We start from the raw sequence: 17486 nt of genomic DNA on the forward strand, positions 1-17486 counted from the left end.
AGGCACGACCAAAGCATATGGAGGAAGTCCGCCTCGTCCGTCCCACAGCGCGGGCACTGATGGGAGGCATTGGGGAACATCTTGTGTATCCTCTTCGGGTGAGGTATGCCCTTTGGAGGATCATGGCCTGAATGAATTTGAACTTCACGTTTCTGGAGACCCTCCTTGAGTGTTCTAGGGCCACCCGCCAAGTCGTTTCCGTGAGTTCCTCCCCTTTATCTCGGGACCAGAGCTCTCGTAGTGTGTCGAGGGAGATTGCGGCATGGGCTCTAATCCCGGTATACAGCCATCGCACCAGGTGACCGCCGGCCCCCATGTAGTGCATTAGGTGTACTAGTTCATGCTGCTGTGGGTGGGTGCGCTGTGGCTCCCAAGTCGTCCTGATGTAGTGAGAGATCGTAGCATGTAGTAGGTAATGTCTGTCCGAGGTCCCGGTCACCTGCACGAAAGTGCGGTGGCCCAGCAATGAGTCGTCTCCGAAGAAGCTGCCCACCCCCTCGATCCCGCTCGCCGTCCAGTCTCTAAGGGCATGTCTAGTGAGCCGTCCCTGTGGTGTCAGGATACCGAGCAGTGGTATGTTATCTGCCTATGGCAGGGCGATGGACGTATAAGCTAAAGCTTTCTTCCAGCACAGAAGGGCAACGCGGAGCAGTGGGTGGCACTCATGCGGAATTCTACTCTTGGGTAGTAGTAAAGCGTGTAATTCCCCTCGGCTCAGCCGGCCTGCCGACCATCCGATCTCGTGGAGATTTCTCCCCGCTAGCCAGTAAGACAACCATTGGAGTTGGCTTGCGTAAAAGTAACCTTGGAAATCTGGGGCCCCCAATCCACCCCGTGAGGTACTGAGTTGTAATTTCCGCAAACTAATCCCCCGCCTGCCCGACCCCCATATCAGGGTAATCAATAATGTTTTTAGGGACTCGAAGGTACGGTGCGGGACGCATATGGGAAGGTTCACGAAGTAGTACAGCAGGCGCGGTAACATTACCATCTTCGCTATCGCGATACGGCCCATGACCGACAAGGGGAGCGAGGTCCAAAAACCCACACTACCCCGGAGGCCGGCAATAGCTCTAGAAATATTGCCCTCTAGTTGGTCTTCCGGCTTTCGGTATACGTGTATTCCCAGGTACTTAAAACTGGCTTGGGCTACCGGGATCGTGTAGTTGCCAAATGGCAGAGAGGGCGGGCGAGGCCCCTCGTGGAAGTAAAACCCCACCGATTTGTCCGGGTTGATAGCCAGTCCCAATGCCGTTTCAAAGCGGCGGAAAGTGTCGTACAGTACTGTGTGGTCGGCCTCCAGATCCCGGAGGTACAGTAGCATATCATCCGCATATACTGATAGAAGATGGGCCTACCCCGCCACCAGGATCCCCCTCTCCTCCGCGTGTTGGCGTAGAGCAATGGCCAATGGTTCCAATGCCAGTACGAACAGCAATTGGGACAGGGGGCATCCTTGCCTGGTGTCCAGGTGAACTGTGTATTCAGCCGATACGTAGGGTCCCGTGCTCGCACTAGCAGTGGGACCGGTGTACAACAGCATGATCCACCGTAGCAGCGGGGCTGGGAACCCGAATCGGCGCAGGGCCTCGAACATAAAGGGCCAAGAGAGCGAGTCAAACGCCTGCTTGAGGTCTAATGCAACACAGCCCGCCCGCACCAATGCAGTCGGCGTCGCTGTCATGACAGCGTGCAGGCGCCTCATGTTGAGGGAGGTGCTGCGCCCCGGGAGGAAGCCACACTGGTCGCAGTGTATAAGGGTAGTCATATGAGGCTGGACCCGTAGGGCAATAGCTTTGCTCAGGATTTTATATTCCGTGCCCAACATGGATAGAGGTCTATAATTTGTGAGCTCCAGAGCGTCCCTGTCCGGCTTAGGGATAGATATCACCACGGCCTGCATGGTCGAGTGCGGCAGATGGCCCATCTCAAAGGCCTCCCTATAAATCTGTTCCAGGATCGGCACTAATGTGTCGGCATAAGTGGAATAGAACTACACCGGGAGTCCATCCATGCCCGGAGTTTTGTTTCTGTTCAGATGTTTGATTGCAGTGCGTATTTCGTGTTGGGTGATGGGGCCTTCTAGAGATTCTCGTACCGCTGCTGTCAGTTGAGGAAAGGGGAGGTCCCGCATGAAGTCAGTGATAAGTGTAGGGTCTTCCGGTCCAGGTCGGGCATACAGAGCCTGTAGGTGGTCGTGGAATGCCCGGTTTATGCCACATTGTGTGTCCACTAGGTCGCCCATCGGGGTACGGATTTGGGTAATAACTGGGGTGTCCGGCTTATCACGTATGATGCGGGCGAGCAGCGCCCCTGAGCGGTCCGCCTCCGTGTGTTGTCGTTGTAAGTAGGTCTTGTAGTCAATATTGCGCAGCGTTTCTAACGTCTCCAGTCTTATTACTCTTAAGACTGCATTCCTGGTTGCCATCACCTCTGCCAGGAGAGTGAGTGAGCTCCAGGCCCTTTCTTCTAAACCTCCTTTCCTTTCTGTCCATCTGGACAAAGTTGTGTTGCGGACGCGACCCTCTTTCCAGCTCAAGGTAGTCGCAGCCTTCCACATCGGGCAGTCCATCACCTTGCCCACCTTCTTTCCGCCTCCACATCCCTCGAAAGAGGAAGAGAGGCTCCACCGTCTGGACCCAAAACGGGCAATCTCATTCTATCTGGATCGCACACGCCAGTTCGGAGTGGATGACCACCTCTTTGTTGGTTACGTGGGTGCTAAGAAGGGACGGGCGGTGCACAAATGGACCATTTCTCGATGGGTCGTCTTGTGCATCAAGGCTTGTTACTCTCTGGCTAGAAAGGAGCCTCCTGTGGGGCTACGTGCCCAATCCACTCGGGCCACGGCGGCTACTACTGCCCTGGGCTGGGGAGTCCCCTTGCAGGACATCTGTCAGGCAGCTACGCGGGCCTCGCTGCACACGTTCGCAAGACACTACTGCCTGGACAGTCAAGTCCGGAGTGATGGCTTTTTCGGCCGTTCCGCTCTCCAGGACTTTCTGGTGTGATCATTGGTTCGCAGACCAACCACCGGGGTTGGTATTGCTGGGGTATCTATTCTAAGGTAAGGAATCTAATACTAACCTGTTTCTTTCAGATGCACAAGTTACTTAACTTCGGTAACGATATATCTGTAAGAAACAGTAGTTAGTATTAGATTCCTTACCGCCCCTCCCATCCTCCCCGTTCTGCGAACCGATATCTAGGGTTGTGGTCATCCCCTTTCAGGGCCCTAGTTTCATGGCACCAGTGTTGGTTTTTATAATGGCTCTGCGTTTCTGGCGCGGAAAAGCTGTGTATAAGAACTGACGTCAGCGCGCGAGGGCGGCGTCTAAGTACTCCGACATCATCACGGCACCAACGACGGACACGGAGCCGCAGATGACGCCTACCGACGCGCAAGGGTACTGCTACGCAAAAGTTTCCGGATCCAGTCTGACGCCTGGGGATATTCTAAGGTAAGGAATCTAATACTAACTACTGTTTCTTACAGATATATCGTTACCGAAGGTAAGTAACTTGTGCATTTGTGTCGGTCTGTCCGTGTGCCTCGAAGGCACGGGAAAAAAAGGGCGGAACTGACTTCATCACGCCGACGGGGCTCTCTTATGGCTCCGGTGATGTCAGCGGAGCCGCGAGCGGAGCCATGCTTCTGTGACGCTTCCTTGTCGGCGTGGAGAGCTACGAAAAATTTCCAAATGCTGCTGGCGCAGGGGATATTCACAAGGTGAGGAATCCACAGGCAGATACTGTATCCACCAGAAAAAGCGTTACCGAAGGTAAGTATCTTGTTCGTCTGGACAAGCAAACCACCTCCCTTCAACCCAGGCGTAAATGGGGACAACTAGCCATCAATCCTAAGTTTGTTACCACTGCCCAGGCTCAGGTCCCCGTCTTACCAGGGATCACCGCAATAGTCTCTTCCACTCCTGGTTACCTGCAATAAGCAATGAACTCATCCCACCAGAGAAACCCAATAGGAATGCGAAACCGAAAATACATAAAGCCCCCTGGTTTATGCCCGCTCTTGTACAAATACATCTCCAATGTAAGCAACGAGAACACAAGTGTAGAAGATTCTATGATGCAGGAGAGAAAAAAGCATTTAAAATAAGAAGGAAGCTCTACCATAGTCAGATCAAATTAGTGAAAAAAAGATACTACTCCAACAAAATACAGGAGGCGAGACAACACCAAAAAGTCATTTTCTCGGTCATAAAGTCCTTCACCAACCCCAAAGCATTACAGAATGAAATACCTCCTTCCCAGAATTTATGTGATCAAATATCAATCTTCTTTGAAAACGAAATTCAGAATATTCAAAAGGACTTTCTAACGTATTCTCTCCCTAACTAGGACGGTGCCCCGGAGCACGACCCAGCTACTTCGGGTCATGTTATCCGAACCTTTGAACCAGTGTCGCTGGAGCAAACTTGTGCTGCCATTGCAGCATGTAAATCAGGTTCTCCCTTGGATGCCTGTCCTCCCATGATTCTCTACCAAATCATAGACACGGTCAACCCAATATTAAATCAGATAGTCAATTCCTCACTAAGTTCACGCACAGTGCCAGATGAATGAAAGCTAGTGATAGTAAAACCATTGAAAAAGAAGCAAAACATTGACTTATCCGTTCTCTCCAACCTCTGCCCTATATCACTGCTTCCACTACTGGGCAAAATTACAGAAAAACTAGTTCACAGAGAACTAACCAAATTCATCGAGACCGCCAATATCGTCCATCCTCAGCAATCTGGCTTTTCGCCCCAAGCACTCCACAGAATCTGCCCTCCTGGAAATAGCGGACACTTTACAAATTATAGTTGACAAAGGCAGAAAGGCAGTTTTTGAACCTGCTCGACTTGTCAGCCGCGTTTGATACCATCTCACACAGTAATCTCCTGGCAAACCTCAAATCCAGCAGTATTTCAAACACCGCACTGGAATGGATAAAATCCTTTCTCACGAATCGCAGGCAAGCTGTGTCCCTTGGAACATTCCTCTCTGTAGAACGCACTATAACAACAGGAGTGCCACAGGGCTCATCGCTAAGCCCGCTGCTGTTCAACATATATACGACCCCTCTCATCTCCCTTATAACTTCATTTGAGATCGAAGTTACGTCCTACGCAGACGACACAAATGATTTTATCTTTGGACAACGACTCCACGGACGCCGAACTTAACTTCAAACAATGCCTAACTGAGGTAATCCAGTGGATGAAGGACAACCACCTCAGGTACAACACTATCTGATAGAGACTACTAGCTGCAGATTCCTTCACGTAGAATTATCCCCAGGCGTGAGACTGGATCCTGAAACTTTTTGCCACAGCATCCCTGTGCGCCGGGGGCGGGGCGTCATCCTGCGACTCCGCCCAGGTGTTGTCTGCATACATGACGTCAGCGAGGTCACATAAGTACCTCCCCGACGCGCCTACGCCAGTTTTTCCCTTTTCCGCTTGCAACACGGATCTGGTCTCTGCTACGTGCCTGTTTGGGGCTCCTTTTTTTCTTCCTCATAGTCTATTTTTTGGTGGAACAGTGTGCGAATGCCTTCGGGCTTCAAGACTTGCACGTCGTGTGAGCGTCTTATGTCCGCGACGGACCCTCACCTTGTTTATATGTAGTGTTTGGGGGAGGATCATGGCACCACTGATTGTGAGGCGTGCCAACAGTTGAAACCGAAGTCGCGGCGGGAGCGCCGGATGAAACTTCTCTCGGCGCGTCTCTCAAGGTCGGCTTCCTCTCCTCGATCAACCTCTGCAGACAGCTCCCGATATGGCTGTTGTCGTCGTCCTCGCCCTTCTCTGATGTCGTGAGAGCGTCGCTCCCCGGTGGGTAAGTGTCGCAGTTTGTCCTGGGGGCTGGTGTTCGGCCTGCCGGGGCATGGGCTCTCCGCGGGTGATGCACCCACATGTCGTCCTCCTATCTACCTTTTCCCGGTGACAGAGCATCGAGAGTCCAGATGGAGACATATGCGGCGGAAGGCCTCGCTGGCGTCTCCTCCTCCTTCTCCTTCTGGGGCGTCAGCGGATCCCTTGACTTGCGCAGGGCCCTCCGCGGCCCCGCCGGCAGCTCCTGCCCAGGCGCTGACTGGTTGGAATCCAGGCTTGGAGGATGTGGTGCTGTTGGGGTGCGGCCCTTTGGGGGTCCCTCCTTCAGACCAGGGTGCCCCGGCCTCGCCACATACTCCGCGGGAGTCCCTGTGGTGTCGCGGGAGGTCGCCGGGGCTCAGGTCGCTTCCCCGAGTCCCGCTCGGCCCTCTGAGCAGGGGAAGGCCTTATCCATGGCTGAGCTGATGCCGAAACTGCGCCGGCACCTGCTGGTCCGGGAGGCGCCTCCTCGTCCCGCTCTGGGTCGAGGCTGGGTGGGGATCCCTAGTCCCCTTCCGGGCCCCTCTCGTCCCTCCCCTCCGGCGACTGCCTCGTCGGAGGTTGAATTGTCCCTGGCGCCGCTGCATGGGTCGCCGTGCCACCTCCGCTACATCCTGGGCCGAGGCTGGCGGAGGGTTCGTGTTACTCCCCCCAGTCCCTCTCGTTCCTCCACGCAGGCGGCTGCCTCTGCAGAGGTCGAGTCGGCGTAGTTCTGGCACCGCCCCTTGACTGCTCCGGATCTGCTTTGGTCCCCGGCACGGTGTGACTTGGAGGAGCCCTGTCCGGTGTCTCCGTCAGCGCCGGATGGTGTCGACGCCCTGCCTCGGGCGGCGGACTCTGCGGCTCCGCACAGGGGTCATGCAGCGGATTAGTCTTTGGACGCTCCCTCTTCTCCGGAGGTTGGCTGGATACTGGTGTCATCCTCCCCGGAGACAGGCGCCATGTGGTGTCTTTTTTGCCGGCTTCATCGAAGGGCGGCTCCCCGCCATTTCCGAAGCTGAGGTGTTTGTCGGAGGAGCGGCAGGACCCCCATTCTTCAGTTCCTCCTGACTTCCAGGTCTGGCCTTTGCCAGCCCCGCTTGGCTTCGGGGACGGCCACCTTAGTTTGTAGCCGTCTCCCACGGAGGAGCTGCTTTCTCCACCGCGGTACCCTACGGAGGCGGGTGCGGCCTTCGCTCACGCGGTGTCCACGGCTGTGGGCAATCTGCACCCGATTGCTCACTTCCCGGCGGACCATCTCTTGGAGTTTCCCCACCAGGGCTCTAGTGGGAAGGAGATCTTGCTTCGCTTTGAGGGGGCTTTCTTCCCTGACGGGGGCTTGGAGGCTCCCTGCCTCAGGGGCTCCGGTGCCTCAGCACCTTCTGCACCGGCACCTCCTGGCGCCGCGTGACCCGGCGTGTCTTTCCCTCCACCCCTCTGCCACCAGTCCACTTTTAAGGACTGCTTTTCCCTCTCTGCTGCCACTGTTGACTCCGCCGTCCCTGGTGGCCTGCTGGCTGGACTCTTGGTTGCGCAACATGTTCGCCTCGACCAGCGCTGCCCTGCGTGCTCTTAACACCTTATGTGTGTTGGCTAGGACCTCCTCTTGTTTGTGGGACTCGGCTGAGTCTTTGGAATCCACAGCTTCCCAATAGACTAGTCAGGTGGACTTATGGTATCATGCACTGGATGGCTGGTGTAGGAAGGTGGATACCTGACTATGGTTACCCCCAACGTTTTGCCTTATGTTTAGTTGGTTTTCGACTTAGTTGGCCTGGAATCCTGCTAATCAGGGCCCCAGGCTATCTGCTCTCCCTGTAAAATGGACTCCATGTACTCTAGGTACAGCCACAATTGGGAATTGGTTCACCGTATCAGCCCCTGTAGAAGTGTACCCTAGGTACTCAGGGCATAGGTGTAACCAAGGCCTACCAGGGGCTGCAGCATATATTATGCCACCCCTGGCTTGCCACCTAATTTGACACAACTGGCTGATCACTCAGCTGGGGCAAGGTCGTGTAATCACCCCTTGCTTAGGTATAGTATCCCTATACCCACCTTATATATAGACACATAGTAACCTATAAGTCACTCCTATGGCAGGCCTTAACAATCCTGGAGGCAGAGGGCTTGGTTATGTGTGAGATGGTGCTCTAGCATGAGCTGAGCCTGTCTGCAGCTTTCGGAACCATGCCCTTATAGCTGTTCTATGATATTGCCATACCATATACTCCTAAGTGCATTATGAACCTCGCGGTTAAATGCTAACTTTGGTTTGGCTTTATCCAAACATGTAGTGTAAGGCGTCGTACGCTTTGGAATACTACCCCCTCGTCAATTCTGGCGACGGGGGTAGCATTCCACCCTTCTAAAGGGAGAAGACATGTTGAAACTACTGTACCCGGTTAAAGTTAACCAGAGCCCCAGCATCACAAAATGGATGCTGCTGCCACAGACACAAGTCTGACCTCCTGCTGCTTGGAGTCCTTCCAGTCATGGAGGTTTGGACAATAGGTTTCCTGCCTGGAGAGGTGCGAGCACCACCCCAGACAGGACTTTGTGTATTGGGACAGGGAGCGCTGAATAGATTGAGACACTGCCTGAGGCACACTAGGTGATTCATGCATACCCCAGTTCAAACCGGTTGCTGGGGCACTCCAGCCCCAGCGCTGTCGTGAAACTGGACAAAGGAAAGTGGGTGTAACCACCCCCCCCTTCCTGGTCCCACCCATAGGAGGGACCTAGGAACGAATCCAGCCCCTTTTAGTTGTATAAAGGTAGGAGCTGAACCCCAGGACTTTAGATTAATCCTGGAATCGAAACTTGACACGAAACTATGGACCTTCGACGTTCCGCTGAAGCTGAAGATTGAAGAATCTCCCTTGTGACCAAGGAGTGACCACCCTGGGCAACCAGGCACCATCCAGCAAATCAACGGCTTGCTTTGTCGACGCTCCCGCCGGGACCCGAGCACAGAGCCTGACAAGACCCAGACTTCCAGACCTCTCTGACCCTCTCTTCACGTCTGCAGCATAGCTGAGATCCGTGGAGGTGACAAGACACGTGGGACCGGACATCTTGAAAAGTCCACGACTTGCTAACTGTGCAGCTCCTGAGGTATCCTTGCAGCTGTGCACTGGGGATTGAGAAGCCCCGAATCCGAGCTCCACCTGCACCGAAGATCAGCCCTCCACACTCCACGAGTTCTGCGTGGGGCCCTTCTGCTTGTGTTCTGCTCGATGCGTTGTCCAGTTGCTGGCCCGCTGGCTAGTAGCCTCTGTGACGACAATCCTTTTGAACCAACTCGCTGGTCTGGTTGCTCCAGACTGGCCCTTGCCTCCCTGCAAAGGTGAGGCACCTCAGACCTTGCTGGTCTGTATCAGAAGCCTTCTTTGTATCCTGCGTGGGTTGCCTTTGTCAAGGCTTGTTGACTCCAATCCGGCAGTCGACCCCCCATCTGCGAGAACCTTCGTGGGACAGCTCCTCTCCAGCATCTGGTCGTCCTCGACGCCTCCTGGTCCGCGTGGCTGAAGAGACCAGCTTCACGACAGCACCTGATTGCTCCTCGATGTCGTCTGGTTCCTTCCTGGTTCCACCCGGTCACTGGCTAGTGACCCAGACTCTGTCCCCTCTGCTTTCAGGTCCTCTTCATCCTCGATCCACCCTTGGATCCATCCGGACATCTTCCTCCTGGTCGCCTGCAGCATCTTTCTTCACAGGCTCCATAGACTTCAACGGCGAAACCCGACATCTTCACACCTATGCACCCGCTTCCTGTGGGTGAGGTAACGCGAGTACTGCGGTGCTCCCAAGGGTATTAACTATCCAAGTGTCCAGGTTTTTAGTTGTCTCCTTCTAGCTAGACCGGAAGTGTCCTAAATCCTTCTTTTTCTAAACTCTAAGTTCCCATTGACTTAACATTGACTTTCGCGTGTGTGTAAAGACACTGCACGCGCCGCCTGTGGGCCTCCTACTCCTAACCTAAGGGTCAGATAGTGTAGCCCCAGCGTTTCTCTAGGCCCTAGGCCTTTCCTTTTCTCCAGTCGTGGTTCTTATACCACTTACTTAGTATATGGTTTTACGCGCCCTTAGGGCCTAACTGTAAATTGTGCTATTTAAAGTATTTCTAAGAGTAACTTGTTATGTGCTTTGGCCTCTGATCTCATAAAGAGTTCAGAGGAGTGTGTTAGTAAATAAATACATATATATTTTATATATATCCTGTGTGGTGTCCTTTCATTTGGTATTCAAGGGGTTACATATGGTAAAACAGCTGGCTTTACACGCCCTCAAGAGTCTTTTAGCCTAAGACTGTTCTGTCCACGCTACCACTAGGATAGCTGGTCTATAAGGTTGACTTACAACCATCACCATGAGGGTTGTTTGGACTGGTGCAAGGTGTTCACTAGAATAGTGAACATCATATACCAGGCCAACTTCTCACAGCTGGGAGCTAGCTGCATTTATTCTCCGCTCCTCTCTGGAAATCTCAGAGGTGCTGGGCCGGGCAATGGCTTCCTCAGTCGCCCTCCGTCGCCATGCTTGGCTTCGGGACGGAGTGTTTCCCGAAAATATTCGGGAGTGGCTGATTGATCTTCCGTTTGATGGCAGCCTGTTATTCCATGCCTCTCCGCCATCCAAAGGTTCCTGGCGGGGCTCCGTCCTCCTCCTCCTGCTCCTCCTCTGCCCTATCCTGCGCCTCCTCCTTCCCCTCCTCAGTGACTGCTAAGTTGAGCTGGTTCTGGGCTCTTCTGTGGGCCGGTTGCCCTTGCTGTGGAGCACGTTTTATGGCCATTTGAGTCCTCCTTGCTGGGACTATGTCGTTGTTGGCTGCTGGACGGCCCCTTGTTGTGTGTGTGTTTTTGCCGGAATTGTTTGCGCAGACTTGGCCCTGAGATTAGGCCTTCTGTTTTCTCTTAGGCTGCTTAACAAGCCTTCCGCTGGGGTTTCTTTCCCCGAGGCTCTTTTTTGTTTTTTCCTCTGCTGCAGAAGTTGTTCCAAAGCGGGTTCCCATATCTTGAGACTTGATGTACCCTATGTGGGGTAGGGGTAGCTGTTATATAGCTTGCGCTCTGCTAGGGAGTTCTGGTCGCCTTCGGGTGCCGGTTCTCCATGGCGTTTATGTATGTTGCTTTTGCTTCTTGAGGTCGTATGCGCAGCCCCTGGTAGTGGTGTGTCCAGGCATTTCCACACCTTCCTGCTCCTGTCCTGAGGGCTGGGATGATTCCGTGTGCCCCCTTGTCAGGCGCCGCCTGCACGGTCTTCCTGGGGCCCTGGGCTGTTCTTCTTGCTTCTGGCGGCTTATGACTGTCTGCCCGTTCTGGCTGGCCTGTTGCCTTCCATGTGGAGGGTGCTCGCCTTCCTTCCCCTCATTTCCTTGGGCCCTCTAGGCTTCTTCTTCCTCCTCTTCCTGTCTTGGCATTGGATAGAAGCTCTGTTGCCTTGTAGGGGAGTGGGGTGCTTCGGCCTCTCTGGCCTTGCCCTTAGTTCCTCTGCTGTGAGTATATGGGCCTCTTCAGTCTTTCTTCCTCCTACATCCTCCTGGGGTCGGTGGTGTTCTGCTTGTGGGGGTTCCTCTTGCTTGGCAAGGATGAGGTTACCTACCTGGTTCGCAGACCGGGTCCCCTGTGAGACCCTCTGTTCTGTCCAGGCCGGTGGGGTCCTTTCGCAGACCCTCCTTCCCCGTGGGTTTTGCTAGGGTATCTATTCTACGTGAAGGAATCTGCGGCTAGTAGTCTCTATCAGATGTACGAGTTTCTTACCTTCGGTAATGATGTATCTGGTAGAGATGATTCTAGCCGCAGATTCCTTCATGGCCCGCCCTTCCTCCCCATTCTGCGAGGACCCTTCGGTTAGTCTTCAGTACTCGCCTCCCGGTGGGGGGCTGTGCCTCCTGTGAGTGCCTTCTTTTGCTCTTGACGGGTGGCTCCATCTGGTTGCGTTTCATTCCTCCTCTTGGTTCTTGGAGGATGGGGTTACGGTGCTCTTGTGCCACGCTGCTCTGGCTACTCCAGGATTGGGGGGTTTGCCTTCAATATCTGGCCTTCTCTCCCCTCCCTTCCCCTTTCTGCTAGGGGTCCTCTGGCCATGCCTTGCCCTTGTCCCTTGGGGGTGGTTGCCCTCTATGCTATGTGGCTTGGAGGATTGTTGTTCCTGTCTGTCTTGGGACTGGCTCCCCCCTTCCCTGTTTCTGCCTGGGGGGTGGGGCGGTGGTAGGCCTGCTACTTGGGTCATGCCTTTTAAGCATGTTCCTTGTCTCCGGGACACGGGGGAGAGGGGAAAGGCTGTCTACATACTGGCAGGGTGGATGCTCAGGGCTCTGCTCTGTTCTTTCTTCTGCCCTTGCCTTTGGACACTGCAGTGTTGCACTGTTCCATATAGTGTCGTTTATCTCCATTCTCTTTTTTCTGCTCTTTCACACACTGTTCTCATGCTCCCACAGTTTTTTGTCTGGTGGCTCCTCGTTGTGATGCGGAAAAGTTCTCCGAAGAAAACTGACGTAGGCGCGCCGGGGCTGGACTTGTGTGACATCGCTGACGTCACGTACGTGGACGACGCCTGGGCGGAGTCACGTGATGCCGCCCCACCCCCGGCACGCAGGGATGCTGTGGCAAAAAGTATCCGGATCCAGTATCAAGCCTGGGGATAATTCTACGTGAAGGAATCTGCGGCTAGAATTGTCTCTACCAGATACATCGTTACCGAAGGTATGTAACTCGTACAACAAAACAGAGATCCTACTAATAGGAAAAGCTGTTTCATTACAGATTGGTGGCCGAAGGGTGCAACACCTCCGTCTAATATGGTGAAGGTAGCCAAAAACCTAGGAGTGCAGTTCGATACCGCTCTCACCTTCCAACCACACATAATGATAGTAGCAGGGACCTGCTTTAACCTCATCAAGTCCCTGAAAAAATTATTTGATCTAATTCCACTCACTGCAAGGAAATCTGTGGCGGTGGCACTGATCCTTTCGTGCCTGGACTACTGCAATAGCCTCCTGGCAGGAGCCAATAAACAAACACTAAAAAGACTCCAAGTGGTCCAACATGCTGCGGCCCGGTTAGTACTAAAACTACCACGTAGGTCCTATGCATCTGCAGCCTTAAAAACCATTCATTGGCTCCCACTGCATAAGAAAATACTTTTTAAAATTCTCTTAATCACCTTTAGAGCCTCACTTAAGCTGGGACCAAAGTACCTCTCAGCGAGGTTCACCCCATACATCACAACTAGGGCTCACGGTTTTATGATATTTATTTTTTTAACATTTCCATCTGTATTTATCCATATTTATTTTGTGGCCATTTTATCTGTATTTATCCATATTTATTTTGTGTAAAAATTAAGTTGTAAAACTGTACATTTCCATATGTATTTAACTGTTCACACACTCATACTTTGATGTCTGTCATGTTTTCACTATTTAAGCTACCAAATCTTACATATTAATACATCCACTGGTAAATATTAGCATTATACCACAAATGAATGTTGACAAATGCCATTATTTTAAGAACATTCATCCTGTTTTTTATTTTCCATGCTGTCCATCTGCTCAGCTGTTGGGCTATAATGCATGAAAGACAGCACGGAGGTTCATTCAAAGAAGCACAATTTTCTGTATTTATCCCCCTTTAAAAATAAATGCAGACAGTAAACACATTGTTTTCTGGCTGTATTTATCTGTTAAAAACTGAAAACAGGGAGCCTTAACCTCAACTAGGACCCTTAGGTCCTCATCAGCTAATCTCCTCAAACTCCCCAGTTTGAGATGTAAAACTAAGGGGGGGAAAAACAGTAGCCGCCTTGGGAACCGAAGCCTGGAACCTGTTGCCAATCCATCTGAGATTGCTAAAAACAGAAACACAATTTAGGAAGGCACTGAAAACTTGGATATTTAGATCCTCAAATGAACTCTGTCTCTCACTCATTTAGGATCACATGGACTTCCTTTCACCCCCCCTCCAACCAGCGCCAGGATGCTCCCTTTGGAGTGACAGTTTGCGCTTTATAAATACCCCATTCAAATTAATTCAAGGAGGCCGTACTCTCCCGTGCTGTTGCCGAGGGGAGAGACGCAGCAAAGTTTGCCATTCGCTGTGGACTGGACACTGCTGATTCACTGAGGAGGACCATTTCAACGTCAGTGGTGCATCGCCGTCATGCCTAGTTGAGAACGACTGGCTTTTCTGGGGATGTCCAGAACACTTTGAAGGACATGCCCTTTGATGTCTGTTTCCTGTTTGGTGACAAGGCAGACAGTGCGCTAGAGCGCGTATGGGACTCTCGGGCTACGGCCAAGTCCTTGGGCTCCTACTCCACCCATCCTGCAGGGTCTGCATTTCGCAGCCACGAAAGCGGTACCCCACTGTGTTTCTTTCAGAGCTACTGGCCAGCGCAAGCTGTTCAACCTCAGCAGGGACGTGGGAACAAACGACGTGGTTCTGCGGGTCCATGGGTGGGCCAGTCCACCACCGCCCCCTCTGCAGCAGCCTCCAAACCCTCCTAGTCCAGCCATTCTGGCCCATCAAATGCCAGTGGGCAGCAGTATCCACCATCACCTCCCCCAATGGCGCACCATCACGTAGGACAGGTGAGTTTTGCAGATAGTCCAAAGGGACTACTCCCTCCCCTTCGAGACTATCCCTCCAGCCATGCCACCCCAGTACCATCGCATATCGGGGGATCAACTGGTCCTTCTCCAACAGGCAGTTACGGCTCTCTTGGCTAAGGGAGCCATTGAGCACTTTCCTGCCCCAGAAGTAGGTTGTGGTTGCTATTCCCACTACTTTCTGGTGCCCAAGAAGGACAAGGTCCTGCATCCTATCTTGGATCTGAGGGACGTCAACCGCTTCCTCCGGAATGAGAAGGTCAAGATGTTGACCCTGGCTCAGGTCTTGTATGCCCTCGACCCTGGAGACTGGATGGTAGCGTTGGACTTGCAGGATGCTTATTTTCAAATCCCCATCCTGCCGGCCCACCGGCGTTACCTGAAGTTCACGGTAGGCCATGAGCACTTTCAGGTTACCGTTCTCCCCTTTGACCTTACCAGCACCCCTCCGGTGTTCACGAAAGTGATGGCGGTGGTCGCAGCTCATTGGTGCAGATCAGGGGTTCCAGTCTTCCCCTATCTCTATGACTGGTTGTTGAAGGTGGGCTCACCCCAGACAGTCGTCTCCCACCTCCATACTCCGGCCAACCTCCTGCCTTCGCTGGGGTTCTCCATCAATGTGCCGAAGTCACACCTGACCCCCTATCAGAAGCTCCTCTTCATCGGAGTGGTCTGGACACGACGCAGTTTCGGGTTCATCCTCCCGAACAGCGAGTCCGGGATATTCAGGCTATGATTCCGATCTTTCAGCCTCTGTCCCGGGTTTCAGTCAGGATGACCCTCCGGCTTTTGGGCCTGATGGCCTCCTGCATCCTGCTGGTGACACATGCCAGATGGCATATGCGGGCTCTGCAGTGGGACCTGAAGTTCCAGTGGGCGCAGCATCAGGGCAACCTGTCCGATCATGTCCAGATCTCGGAGGGCACTGCATGACAATTGCAGTGGTGGCTCACAAATCGCAATTGGGTCAATGGCAGATCCCTTTCCCTTCCCCAACCGGAGTACACAGTGGTGACAGATGCGTCCCTCCTGGGATGGGGAGGCCACTTGGGAGAGGCGGGGATCAGAGGCCTCTGGTCTCCTGCTGGGTCCTGACTCTATATCAACCGTTTGGAGCTTCGGGCAATCCGACTTGCACTGAAGGCATTCCTTCCCTCTGTCTGGGGAAGTGTGGTGCAGGTGTTCACGGACAACACCACCGCCATGTGATATTGCAACAAATAGGGTGGGGTCATAGACCCTATGTCAGGAAGCTCTGCGCCCCTGGACATGGCTGGAACATCAAGGCATTATCTTGGTGGTTCGACACCTGGCAGGTTCTCTGAACGCCAGGCCGGACAAATTCAGTCGCCGGTGCTTGATGGATCACGAATGGCGTCTCAACTCGGACGTGGTGCAAGGTCTCTTTCTACAGTGGGGAGAGCCTTGGTTAGATCTATTCGCCACCGAAGAGAACGCGCAACGTCATCAGTTCTGCACGTTGAAATTTCCAAGGCGGGACTCGCTCGGCGACGCTTTTCGTCGCGAGTGGAGTTGCGATCTATAGTACGCCTTTTCGCCTATACCACTACTGCCCAGAGTGCTGAGTAAGATTCGGCCCGATCGGGCCCAAGTCATCCTTGTGGCTCCGGATTGGGCACAAAGATACTGGTATCCCGAGCTACTCAGCATGGCGATCGATCCCCCAATCCGACTGCCTCTTCGGGAGGATCTTCTGTCGTAGCAGTAGTGGACGGTCCTCCACCCGAACCTTCCTGCGTGGAGATTGAGTGGCAACAGTTGACGGCTTTCGATCTTCCCCCTGAAGTCTGATGTCATTCTGGCAGCCAGGCGTCCCTCCACTAAAACGGTATACACCTGCAGGTGGAACAAGTTTGTGGCATGGTGAACAGCTAAAGCTGTGGATCCCCTTTCTGCCCCTCTTTCCGAGGTCCTTCTGTTCCTCCTTTCCTTGGCCCAGCAGGGCTCTGCTCCGGGCACTAGCAAAGGTTATCTTTCTGCCACCTCTGCCTTTCTAAGGCTCCCTGATCAACCTTCTCTTTTTAAGTCTCCTGTTGTTAACCGTTTTCTGAAAGGCATTACGCACACGTTTCCTCCCGTGCCGTTCATAATGGCTCAATGGGACTTGAATCTTGTCTTGACATATCTGATGTGCGCTCCCTTTAAGCCCCTACATAACTGTCTTCTCACTCTCAAGACGGCTTTCCTGGTAGCTATCACCTCTGCCAGAAGTGTGAGTGAGCTCCAGGCTCTTTCTTCTAAACCTCCTTTCCTTTCTGTTCATCCGGACAAGGTGGTTCTAAGGACCCGTCCTTTTTTCTTGCCAAAGGTTGTCACGCCCTTCCACATCGGGCAGACAATCACTTTGCCCACCTTCTTTCCCCCTCCGCATCCTTCGAAAGAGGAAGAGAGGCTCCACCGTCTGGACTCAAAACGTGTGCTTTCGTTTTATCTGAAGCGCACACAACAGTTCCGGGTGGATGACCAGCTCTTTGTTGGCTATGTGGGTGCCCAAAAAGGTCGGTCCGTGCACAAACGAACCATCTCTCTGTGGGTGGTTCTGTGCATCAAAGCTTGTTACTCGTTGGCTAAGGAGCCTCCTGTGGGACTGCGTGCCCATTCTGCCAGGGCAACAGCAGCCACTACAGCCTTGGGACGCGGCGTTCCCTTGCAGGACATTTGTCAGGCAGCTACGTGGGCCTCGCTGCACACGTTTATCAAGCATTACTGCCTTGACAGTCAAGTCCGGAGGTACGGCTTCTTTGGCCGTTCTGTTCTCCGTGACTTTCTGGTGTAATCTTGTTCACAGATCTACCACTGGGGTTGGTATTGCTGGGGTGTCTATTCTAAGGTAAGGAATCTATCACTGACGTGTCTCTTTCAGATGCACAAGTTACTACTTGTGTAACGATATATCTGTAAGAGACATTAGTTATTGATAGATTCCTTACCACCCCACTCGTCCTCCCCGTTCTGTGAACTGATTTCTAGGGTTAAGGTCATCCCCTTTTCAG

Source organism: Lissotriton helveticus, chromosome 9 (assembly GCF_964261635.1).
Source record: "Lissotriton helveticus chromosome 9, aLisHel1.1, whole genome shotgun sequence".
Taxonomy (NCBI): Eukaryota; Metazoa; Chordata; class Amphibia; order Caudata; family Salamandridae; genus Lissotriton; species Lissotriton helveticus.